Source organism: Chaetura pelagica, unplaced genomic scaffold (assembly GCF_000747805.2).
Source record: "Chaetura pelagica isolate M959 unplaced genomic scaffold, ChaPel_1.0 scaffold655, whole genome shotgun sequence".
Classification (NCBI taxonomy): domain Eukaryota; kingdom Metazoa; phylum Chordata; class Aves; order Apodiformes; family Apodidae; genus Chaetura; species Chaetura pelagica.
In genome coordinates, this window is record NW_009953225.1 from 274,656 (window position 1) to 287,504 (window position 12,849).

Consider the following 12,849-nt stretch of genomic DNA (forward strand, 5'->3'; position numbering starts at 1 on the left):
CAGCAGGAGTTTGATGTGAAGCTGGTCCATAAACATACTTCCTGAATCAGGACACAGAAACCAGAGTGTACCAGGTTAATGACGTTTGTTGGGATGAAACACTTGTAAAAAGATGTAGTTCTTGAGGATGCAAAGTTTTTCAGTCAGCTGCATTAGGCTTCCCTGCCTGTCAAAGGCACATAAACCATACATTTAAGATGATGGGTTTCCAAACAAAATTAACTGTTGGTTTGTAAGGTGATTGGCATGAGAAAAAAATAAAGGGAACCAACTATTGACCTTAAAGGTGAATGGTCAAAAGCAACAACAGAAAGGCATGGTCTGCCAGACACTGGTGATGATGGGATAAAATCAAGAAAAGATCTGATGAGGTGATCCATGGGATCAGACTGGAGATCTCCAATGTAATCAGGAGCCAGATCAATTTTGGGAAAATTCTTTCACAGATGTTGAGGAAACCAATCAGTGAACCCAAGTTCCTATCAAAAGAGACAACAAAGGCAGTAATTTCACTGTGTGACCAAAAGTACAGGTGCAGACTCTGCTCTGGATCATTAAGAGAATAATAAAGCCAGTGTAACTCCACCCCATCCAATCATTGCTGTTTGTGCAAACCAGGCTAGAAGTTCCAGAGCTTTAGCTGCCCTGCAACACAACCAGCATGTCTTCCAAAGGCCAGGCTGGTGGAAGGAGAGCTAGGAATGTGCCCTCCAGAGCTCTCCAAGAAGCATGTTACCTGAAGAACCAGTGGGCTGGAAAGGCTGTTGCAGATATTGTGCCAGTCAGGGAATCCCAGACTGCTTTGGGTTGGAAGGGACCTTAAAGATCAGATACATCCAACCCCCTGCATGGGAAGGGGCACCTCCCACCAGCCCATGTTGCTCCAAGCCCCATCCAACCTGCCCTTCAACACTGCCAGGGATGGGGCAGCCACAGCTTCCCTGGGCAACCTGAGCCAGTGTGACTCTAACTATGGAGTCATCACATCAGTCACATTCTGAGAAGATGAAGTTCAAGAGAGGGAAGAGGTAGAAAGAAGGCAAGAGGTCTCTTAGCTAAAGATTAGCCAGAGGCTTGGATTAACTCATTTAACATCTCTTGGGTCCCTTGTATTAGTTTACAGAGCAGCTGAATTAACTTGTCTTTCTTTTATAAAATGAAATGGTATCTGCCTCTTTCTTGGGCTTTCTGATGAGCACGGCATGAAGTTCTAAAGCAGCAGAAATTCAGAGCACTGCACTTCAGCTCATGGGTGGCTTCCTAATTGCAGATTTTTCCTTTTCCAATCTGAGCAAGAAAGACTAGCTGATGACTACAGCTGGATGACTGCTGCAATCATTACCCTTGTTAGAATGACATATTTCAATAACAACCACAACACTTGATTCCCACGGATGGTTTTATAATGACCACGGATTACGCTGAGACGACGCTATTCCTAATTTTACTCCTAATGGAGTGTGAAAGTCTGGCTCCATGGTCGAGACTAATTGTCACTTCAGATGTAATTTACATCACTCAAAGCACATGTATGCTTCATGGCATTAATTAAGGTGTGCCAGAAAAAGCTGGGTTGACAAGGAATGGTGGGTTTCTTCCTTCAAGCCAAAAGGAGCCATTATCTCCCTAGAAGAACTGGAATCACCACCAGATCCCACTTCAGCAGGGACAGAGCATGGCCATGAGCATGGCCCTCAGAACATTTGGTATCTGCATAATTAAATGCACTAATCAATTGCAGAGCAGTAGTCAAAAGTCAAATCTTAATGAACTGGAAAAATGATACTTCAATTTTCTGTCTCACAGCCCCAAATTAGCATAACAAACACACCACACTGCTCATCAGTGGAAAAACAATATTTTGGGGTTTTTTTCCCTTATGCTTAGTGTATTAAAGACAGTCTTTGCAGTGCCTTTTCAAGCCACCAACTACTTTTGAGTAATTTAATACAAATAATGTAAACATGCACAAAGCCACAGGTTCCTGCAGCACTGATTTCCACCCTTACTTCACTTACAGAAGAGGTGTCCAGGGCTGTAACACAGCTCAGGGCCGCCCCTTGGCTTCCCCAGTCCTGCTGCCTTGCCTCAGGTTGCCAGGAAAGAGAAAATCTGGCCCAGAGCCCTCAAGGAAATTCAGCTGCAAAGTTGGTGAGTCCTCATTTGCAGCAAATGCTCATTTATTTCCTCAGCTCACCCAGCCAACCCATCAGCACAGCTTGTTCCTTTCATCCATCAACCAAATGAGCTCCAGCTCCCTCAGGAGAAGGTGTTCCCTAAGGGGAGGGGGGTGGAGAATGCTCCAAAGCCAGCTTGCTGGGACAGGCTCAGAAAGGTCCTCCTGTCCCTGAGCATGGGAAGCTGAACCTTGGCTTCAGCTCCCAACATCAAACCTCAGCTGCAGAGGTTTTAGCAGAGCAAAATGGCCAGAGCTTGAGAGAACAGCGTGGCCACCTGTGCCTGCAGGTGGTGGTGGTACCAGCTGGATGAAGAAGTGAGGAGGCACTGAGGAGGTTACAGCTGAGTGATTACCAGGGCCAACTCCCAATCTTACACACCATTGCAGCTGCTGAAGACGGAGTAGCTTTCCTGGCCTTTTAAAATCAGTTTCCACTCTTGTTTAGTTTGTCCTTCTGCCTGAAGGACATCTCCCTTCTTCAAGCACACTCACAGGAATTAGGCTATGTCAATATTTGGCCTAACAAGGTGGGTTTTTTTCTTTTCTGTTTAATTGATGTGGGAAATGCAGTTACCAGTGTGGAACACAAAGACCTGTGCTTGCCTCTTTCCATATACACCAGCCTGTTCTGCAGGAACATCTTCTGGCTCTAGTTTTCTTTCCTCTCTGAAAACGCCTAGAAATGCTCAGTTCAGTCATGGTGACAAGAAATACATGGAAACCTGGGATCAGGGGTTCTCCCAAGCCACGGATATGATCCATGGAAGGCACTAGTGAGGACATCATAAAGCTTAGCCTTCAGTTCACCTCCACACCATGCAGGTTCAACACACAAGCTGCAGATGCACAGAAGTAACAACAACACAAAGGCCTCACATCTCACCTGGCCAGGCCAACCTTTAAACATTAGGAAAAAACCTTTAAAAATCCCCAAATGAACAAAATATCAGTGTTTCAGCACTGAAAGCCAAGAAATTATTTAACTGATCAACTGCTTCTGATTTTGAAAATATAGGAAATTTTGAAAGGTTTTGCTTTGGGTATCAGAGGTGATAAACTCTTTGTATGTACATTGAGATGCTCACAGCATTTTATCACAGAAAATTTGGGGGATTTTAGGGCAAGAGAAAGATTTTGCCTTTTTTAGATCTGTGTACAATTACAAAAGAAAAAAAAAAAAAGAAACCCAGATACTATCAGAAATTTTGCCTTAGCATCTGCTGTACTGAGCCCTGTCAGCCACAGCAGCAGTGGATCTCAGGACCTTTAGAGACAAGCTATGCACAAGAACAAAGAAATTATTAACTAAGCATTCTTGTCCCCTCCTCGTGGTGCAAGGGTGATTATTGATCTTCACAACAGTCTGTGAATATACATGGTGAAAAATCATCCCAGATGGAAACCCATCTTTCAGGAGTTTCAGTCTCAATACTCCCTTATCCCAGACTCACCAAGTCTATCTTACACCAGACATAGACAAGAGACAGGTTTCTGTAGCACCTAGAAAACAAAGCAACTAGTAGGATTCTGACTGGGGTGGGGATTGTGGGTGAAACAGAAAGTTTGGCTGGGTCAGCAGCACAAGATGCACAAGCAGCAAACTGGGTTCCCTTGGACCTTGGGATCCCTTGTCCCTGCCCATCCAGGGGGGTTGGAACTAGGTGATCTATAAGGTGCCTTCCAACCCAAACCAGTCTGTGATTCTATGACCTTCTAGTGCAGGTGGGAAACCAGAAAATTGCAATGCTCAAAATTACATATATAGCAGTATAAAAAATAACAGCAAACCTGGACATGGGTTATCTCTGTAAAGCAGATGTTATTAATATGTCATATACTGGCTGACGTGCAGAGGAGTTAATAAAATGATTTACAGCTGTAATTATTCTTATTTTATTTTATAGAGTGAACTATAGTGAGATGCAGCTCTAGTAAACCCTGCTGAATATCCCTAATAAAGGAATTTAATCTTGACCTTGAGCAAACCTGCTGGGTGGGAGCTGGCATACAAAAGGATACAGACCCTGCCCAGAAGGGAAGCAGTCAGTTCCAGGAGAGGTTGCTCAATCCAGTAGCCATGTGGCTTTTTGTCCCTCAGTTGGTCCAGCAGCAAGGCTGGGTGTGTGTTCCCAGCTGGCACATGTATATACACTTAATTTTATATTTTCTTTTGTCCTCTTTACTAGCACCATGGAATTATCTGGTTCACAGTTTTGAAGGACAGTTGCCATGGAGCAGAATCCAAAAAACACACCAACCAGGAGACTTCCTCATGAGTTTTTGGTCATGGTATTTCATGACAGAGCTTAGCCTGCCTTACCTTTAGGATGTAAACCAGGCATCAGACAGAGGTGCTAGGAAAGAAAAAACATTTCTATTATGTCTTCTGTTGTTAGGTCTTGAAGTGCAGCTTCATTTTGTGGTCAAACCCCAACAGAGCAGGTCAGCTGCTCGTTTCATCTGGGTCCTCACCATGCACCAACCTTGGGGCAGCTTCAGTTCTTGATGGTTCCTTCTGAACCTGGTCAGCTGGACCTTGTCCCAGGGGCAGTCTCTGTAGTGGGCAGCAAAAGCCACCTCCTTATTCTCTCAAATCTTCGTTGACCAACAGGCATGAAAAACCCACACTCAGTGGCAGAAAGAATTACTAGAGACAAGTTTTCTTCCACTTGCCCAACTGCCAGGCCAAGAGACCTACAGGCCACATGAATCCATTTGACTCAACCCTTCAGCAGTCAGATCAATTATTGAGCATTTGTCAGATTAGCTAATTAAAATGTTAGCAGGCACCTTGGACAGCATGGAATTCCTCTGCAGAAACCTGCAAGAGGCAGTTTTTTCCCAATGTAATAAACCCTCTCCCTCCACAGGCAAACTGACCCTTCCATTTTTATGTCCTTTAAAAACCTGAAGAGCAGGTTTTTCTCCTCAGTGTACATTCCCCCTTCCTGCAGCTGCAGTTTTCTCTACAAAACAGAGGAAGGAGAAAGGTGTGAGAAGTGAGAAACCTCAGCTTGAAGCTGTTTTTATAGGTGCAGGTCTTTGAGATACGTGTGTGAAAATCCCTCCCTCAGCACCTTGAACTGCCCCCAGGTGCTGGATCTTGCTGCAGAGCAGCACTGGGCAAGGAAGCACAACTCTGTGCTGCCCTTTTTCTGCTTGGCATTTGAACCATTAGCCTCTTGTTTTGCTGAAAAACATTTATTGGGGCATCAAAGATTTGCAGCACCATTCTGGTGGTTTTAAGTCAGCCTGCTGCTCTTTTATCTGTGTATCTATTTTGAACCAGGCAAGGGGGTTAAATAGAAATGATTGTTTCTTTTTTTGCTGCAGGTCTGAGAAACAAAGTGAAAAACAAGCCACAGGTTTTTCTGCCTGCTGCCTGGTCACTGTGGATAGGGAGACACAAATATCTCAGCATGAGCAACTGTTCACATTCTCTCTCCTGGGCTGGTAATTTTGCCTGCTTGCTTCATCATGGCTTTAGCTTTTCTAACCCATCCGAGGTCACCTGGAGCTTGAAATGATCTCCAGGTACATTCAACTGGAAAAGGGGAGACTGAGTTCAGACACTGGGAAGAAATTCTTGGCTGTGAGGATGGTGAGACCCTGGCCCAGGTTGCCCAGGGAAGCTGTGGCTGCCCCATCCCTGGCAGTGTTGAAGGGCAGGTTGGATGGGGCTTGAAGCAACCTGGGCTGGTGGGAGGTGTCCCTGCCCATGCAGGGGGTTGGAACTGGATGATCTTTAAGGTCCCTTCCAACCCAAACCAGTCTGGGATTCTGGGATTCTATGAAATAAAGGAGAGGGAACAGTATTTCTGTGCTCCCTGCCTGAGTTTTTACATTTCCCCTGTTCTGCTGCAGCAGAAAATATGCAGGCATTCCTCATCAGGCTTCTTAGCTGAAATATAATGGGTTAAAACTGGAGTTTGCCAGTTTTCCTTAGTTTTACCCAAAATACAGTACTACATTGGAGAATCATGCATTCCCATATACTCAGATCCCAGACAAAGTGCTAGTTGTATTCCTATCACAGACTGACTGGCTCCTTCCTGGGAAACACTCTCACTCAGGTTGGAATTCTGCACTGCCTCACTCACCTCTGACTCGGGGACTGGGGTCGGTGGCTTTGCCATTGATGCGCAGGATGAAGGGAGCACTGGAGGGAAAGGCAGGAAACCTGGTGTCTGTCCTCTGCTCTGGCCTCATCCTCCTTGTCCCCTGTAGCAGTCAGAGGAAAGACAAGATTATTTCTCATCACAGCTAATCTAAGTGCCAGAGGAAGTGTTACTCTGTGCATATAATTACTGGGGGTTCTAAGGCCCTGTTTTTTCCCAGACAGGAGAGGAATAAAAGTGTGTGTGCTTGAAGTAGATCAAACCCAGAGAGGGCAGAGCCAGGGCAGAAAAAGAAAGGCACACAAATAACTGAGCTGAGCAGGAAGGGGTATCTCAGACAAACAGATTTGTGAAAAAGAAATGAAACGGATACACAAAAAGGAACAGGCAGAAATAAAGATGGATCTAAGAGACTTAACCAAGATGATATGTATGGGGTGCAATGGGCCTGCTCTGACCTCCCTCCGCATTTCAAACTGCAGGACTGGTACCTGGACTTTTCAGATCATAACCCTGTCGATGCACACTGAAGTTAAAATACCCCCTAGTAACTAGTTAGTTACTAGGTTTAGTGCCTGCCTGTAGTCTGGACACCTCTGGGTGGCTCTGAGGCTGTTCTGAGCACAGTGTGGCCTGTGAAATGGCTTTGGAATACAAACGGGACCAACAAACTCTTCCCTTGGCTTTGTTTTCTCTGTGTAGCAGAAAGAACCACCTGGCTTCATCCTGGCTTCATAGTCACCTTCAGCAGCAAGAGGACTCACCCCAGAAAACCTGCAGCACTGACCAGTGCTTGTGAGCACAACCTCAGCTTGGTCAGAGGAGGATGCTCCACACTGTGCTCTACCAACAGGAACAGCAGTGAGGTGGGGCAGTGGGAAGGAGAAACATCAAAGCATTTTGCCAAAGCTCACATTTCAAACACTGCAGTTCAGCTTGATTCTCAAAGGCTTCTTGCCACAAGATCCACAGGACTCTCCTTTATTCCCTTTTTTCCATACAAACATTATTACCTAGAATTGTTTCTTAAGATTTCTGTTATTTTCCAGTCTGTAGGTACCAAGATTCCCAAACCAAAGTTCAGTCTAACCACAAGTGACACAGTATTCTCTAGGGAAAGCAGCAAAAAAAAAGATTCTTCAACCATTTCAAAACTTTATATGAAGTTTTTAAAGAAAAGATCACTTGAACTCAATCTTCCAAGCAATCTGGTGTTGCTGAAACTGCTTCCTGATCAAAAAGAAACCCGAATGAGTGACATCTGATGGAAAAAACTCCCACCCATTCTAATTAGGATGTTTCCAGGAAAGTGTTGTACTAGTGTAGGAGAGACTTAATCATTGGATGCACTCGCAGTTCTATTGCACCTGAGCAGATTTAAAAACCGAGGGTGTTAATTTAAAAACTGCAAAGGCTTTCTCTCATGTAAAAACACTTCAGAAAGCTTCACGGAGAAGTGAAAATCAATAGTGTTTTTCTTTTTTTCCCTAGAAAGGCTTGTTACTTCACAGCAAAACCAGTGCTGGAGAACCCAGCCGTGGGCAAGGCGTGCACATCCATCACGTGGATTCATGAGGGCATTGTCTCTACCTCCCATTCCACCCAGCTTTAAATTCTGCTGTGTTGACTTGGAGTTTGACACGTCACTAAATCTCCAGTCCCGCAGCAGAGCCCTCTCAGAATCACGGGGCTCCGCTCACTGTCTCGCACCACGAGTGTCACCTGCCTTGGAAATTATCTTGTCCCAAGTGTGCTTAAAATGCTCATGTAGTTTTGCTGAGCTGGGGCCCTGTTTCAAGGCTACCCCCACCACAAGTGATTTAGTTGCTTGTTGCCTTTCCAGGCCCCTTCAGCCCCAGAGCTGAGCTGCTGCTGCACAAATGCCGCGAGTTACCACTGAGAGGATCCAGGCAGGTGCTTCTGGATTTTAATTGATGCCTTTGCTTCACACCTTTAATGAATTTGTGACAGCCTCCTCAAGTGGCACCGAGGCAAAGTCACACAACCTGCCTGCCTGGAGCTGAGCTGAGCAGACACCTATGATCAGCATGCAGGAAGAACTCCAGGCCTGCTGATGGGTCTGCAGTAACTCCAAGCACTCAGAGCAGGATGGTGAGCACTGCAGTGGGAAAGGAAACGCATAAACAATCATCCCCAAATCAAATCCATTAGATGGCTCCCAAAAGAAGGCACTGAAATGTTGCCTGGAACCAGGAGTGACTCCTGCTGCAGTGCTGAACCACAGCTACAGGTTCATCTCCTGAGCTCTGCTGTGTGAGTAACATGTGAGAGATTTTTATTCTTTTTGGTAACCAACAGGCATCTTTTACAGCTCGTGCCTCAAATCATTTTTAATCTGTTCAGTTCAGTCTACCAGCAACTCCCTAAACTTTCTGAGCTGTGTGTCAGCATTTGTCTGCATCCCACAAACATGGGATGTGCTGAGCCAGCACATCGGAAGCTGGTTTAATTGCATCAAATTTCTCCCTGAAAAGCCTTTTTAACTACCCTCAAATATCATCAAGGCTGAGACTAAGTAGATGCTTGAATCTTTTCTTCAGTTCTCTGGTGACAAAACTGCTGATGTGGTTGTTCTTACATCCACGATTGATCCCCCCCCCCCAAAAAAAAAAAAGAAAAAAAAGAGGTAAAATTGTAATCCTGATGCAAACACCCAGATGAGAGATGCTCCAGAGAAGGCAATTTTGTACAGAACTGATTTTCATAAAGATTTTCAAGCATTTCATCTTGCATCAGTGTTTGCTCCTAAACATCAGCCACTAGATTCAGGTCTCTCCTCCCGATATAATTTGACAGAATTTTGCTGGCTTTTGACCATCTTTTACCTTGCCATTTGTTCTCAGCAGCAAATATTTGATGAGCAGTTGATCACTAAGGTGTTGTTTGTCTGTGGGCTATCAAACTTGTCTTGCTTACTAATTTGCCCTGGCAGCTGATGCCTGCACAGCTTCAGGTGGCTGCACTGATTTTTATTCACAGATCTTGGTCCAGCCTTCCCCCTTTTCCAGTATGTTGATCAAAGATCTCATTTTGTTGAACACAGAAGTGAATCACATTTTACACAGGAAAAAAACACCCCCCAGAGGTCATCAAGCTACAGGCCACTTCTGCTGAGCTCAGAACACCCTGCTGTATTTGCTGTGTGAACAAGTAGTTGGACTCTTGCTAGAAACAACATCTCCACTTGACATCAAACTCGTGCCAAGTAACATGTCACGACAGAAGTAGGTGAGCAGCCAGACAGAGGGAACAGCCAGGAGGAGGTGGAAGCAATGCAGGACTGGGAGGAAGCTCGTGGAGAATATCAAGCTGCTAGTGGGAGATAAGGAGTGGGAGGACAGAAGAGTCTTCAGGAGGGAGGAAAATGAGACACGCAGTTGAGGAGACAAAGTAGAGAGGAGCCCTGGAAAACTTACTGTGTCATTCACGTTCTCTCACTCCTCCTGTCCTACCAAAGAACCCTTGGTGAACATACATTTGTGATCAGTTTGCCTAATATTCAGCTTGTAATGTCATCAAGCAGATTGAAGCTAATCTCTCATCTATTTTTTCCATTTACATTTTTTCCCCTTCTCTTTGACCTAAAGATAAGAGACGGTTCCAGCCCAACCCAAGCTGGAGTAGCAAAGTGTGATTATTCACCTAAGCCACATGATGGTTGTTCTGTCCCTTCATGGCTGAGTGTCACTCAGCTGAAGCAGCCACCAGGGCTGTGAGTCTCTGTGGAAAAGGCAGCAGAGGAGCAGGCTCTGATTTACTCCCTCTGGGAATATCTGTTAGCTAAGGCTCAACACAGTCACTCCAGCACTAACCTTGCCTGCACCAAGCAGCAAGCCAAGCCTTTGGTGGGGGAGCCTGTGCCACAGAACTCCTGAGGAAGGGAGGGAGCAAGGATGCCCAGCAGCACATTTCACTGTTTTCACACCTAAAGGGGGAGGTTTGACTTGAAGCCTTCACATTCTGAGGGCACATATGGATTTGGATGCTCCTGCACACTCCAACACCATAAGGTTGGAGCAGGTGCAAAGAGCACTACTGCTGAGGAGATGGTTTGCTTAGCTCTCTGGTGGCTTTGGGCAGGAACTGATCCCTTTCTTCATATCCGTATCCATACCCTTCCTATCCTACCCTAGAGACCCCTGTGGGCACATTCACAGCCTGCTCCTGGCTCCCTGCACACACAAGCTGTGTAGCCCTTACAGGAAGAATGAACCTCCTTTCTCCCCTGCAGCTGCAGGAAAGCCCTGCTCTGCTTTCTAGCAGCACTAACAGGGATTTACTATGTCATAAAGCAAGGAAAGGAAAAAGTAACCTGCATCCCACTGGTTCAGCTGCCTGGGACCCAAAATCCATTTTGGTTCTGGAGGCAAGGGGATTTTAAGCTGTGCAAATACATCTGAATCAACAGCACATGAGGTAAGTAAAAAAACATAGGAAAGAAATACTCCAGATGGTAGAACTTAGCAACTCAAAAGACAAAATACTGATACTTAAGGGTTTTAAAAAAACCTTTTGTAGAAGATTTGAAGCACTAAGGAAAAAAATGAAAACAAAGGATAAGAAGACAGCAATTCCAGAATCAACTCATTCTGGAAAGGCAGAGAGACCAACATCTCCCTGTGGTGGGGGTAAGGAACATATCAACACCCAGCCTCATTACATGGTAACTATGTACTACTATGCTTATTAGCCCATGTTAATTATTTGTGTGGCATGTTGCCACTGAACAGGAGCAGAGGACCTTGGGGGACAAGCAGATACAACATTTTAATTAGCACCTCCTGGTTCCTGACACCTGGAACCCAGCTCAGCCTCTCCCTCTGCCAGCCCCAGCAGGTGAAGGACACCTGTGCATCAGCAGACAAGAACCAAGAATCACTTCCATCTTCAGGATGGAACTTCTTTCCCTCATTTTCTTGGGGAGGAAGCCCAGCTTATTGTTTTTAAATGCTAAAATCACCAGGACAGAGGACCAGACTTGCAGCTTGTGAAAACCAGCAATGATTTCCATGGAATTTCCTTTGTAGCTGGAACAACTGAAACGTTACATCTATGAACAAATCAACTGCTAATTCAAAAATATCTACACAGCAAATAAATACTGAGGAATTCAGAAAAAATACTAAAGCCTTTAGAAATAACACACAAACGTGACCTCGAGATCAGGGAGAAAAACCCACCTAGATGAGGAGAAAACTTGAGGAAGGTTTAATTTTATGTTCTCAGAAAGGTGTAACATTAGCATTGTCCCACCTTATATTGTTCTACTTGTCTCATTAGCTTTTATTAGCTCCCTGGATTCATCCCAGCCTGGTTTATGGCACACTGGAATGTAAATCAATGCAGTCCCTCCCCAGTGACTAATAGAAGCCAGCCAGCTCAACTATAAAGAGAGACTTGACAGATGGGAAGCCAGCAGAAAACTGCAAAAGGCTGTTAAACTTATTTTTTACCATTTTATATCCAGGTCTACAGCTGGAAATGAGAGTGTTTTTATAGGTTAAATGTCAGTGAAAGAGAACTAGGGAACACTGCAAGTTCCCCCTCACCTGGGCCCCCCCGAGCTACCCTTGACACGAGGATCAGCTCATTTAATAGTGTTTCTCTCCTCAGAACACCAGTTCCCCCTGCCTCTCATTGACCCACTTCTGCTGGGTCTGGATCAGCATCCTGGTACCCATGAGGTTTGTTCCCCAGGGAGAAGGGGAACAAACAGCAATGATCCTGTGTCCTCTCTGGAAGAAGCAGCTGATGCCCAGGTGTTTATCACTGCCTCCATGCTAGAGGTGACTTCTGCCCCAGCTGGGTCACCCCAGTGGAGGGGAGATGTCCCCTGGCTGCGGGAGCTGGGGGTGTCCAGCCTGGAGACAAGGAGGTGAGGGGAGACCTGCTGGCTCTGCAGCTGCCTGAGAGGAGGTTGGAGCCAGGGGGTTGGTCTAAGGAACAAGTGACAGGATTAGAGGAAGTTGCCTCAGGTTGTGCAAGGGGAGGTTTAGATTGGATATTAGGAACAAATTCTTTATGGAAAGGGTTGTCAGGCTCTGGCCCAGGCCTTTGATGAAGACTCTTCAGGAGAGGCAACGCTGCATCAGCTGTGGGAAGCCAAAGCTGCCAACTCCTTAAAATGGCTCTGCCACCCCCAGCTGCAGGTGCCAGCCTGACTTGAACTTCATTGCTTCATCAGGACTGACAATTGTATTTTACAGTCCCAACCAGAACTGCATTGCAATAGGGTTCTCCTATTAGCTGTTTTCACTCATGGTTTTTTTTTCCAAGATGTCAGTTCTTCCAGATTTAGAAGTTATTTTAAAATGCTCTCCTTAAGAGGTTAGCAGAAAAAAAACACCCATGAGGTAAGAGTTTGACCTTCACCATTAGCCATGGGCTTGCTAACAATCCAAGGGAGACTGTTGGTGGCATTTGTAACAAACCAGCAATTCCTAAGAAACAGAAATGCAGATTCTCTCCTGGGTGATACTGCAAATGGAGAAATAGCACAGTAACAGTGTGATACTGTCTGGTGGTTCCTGG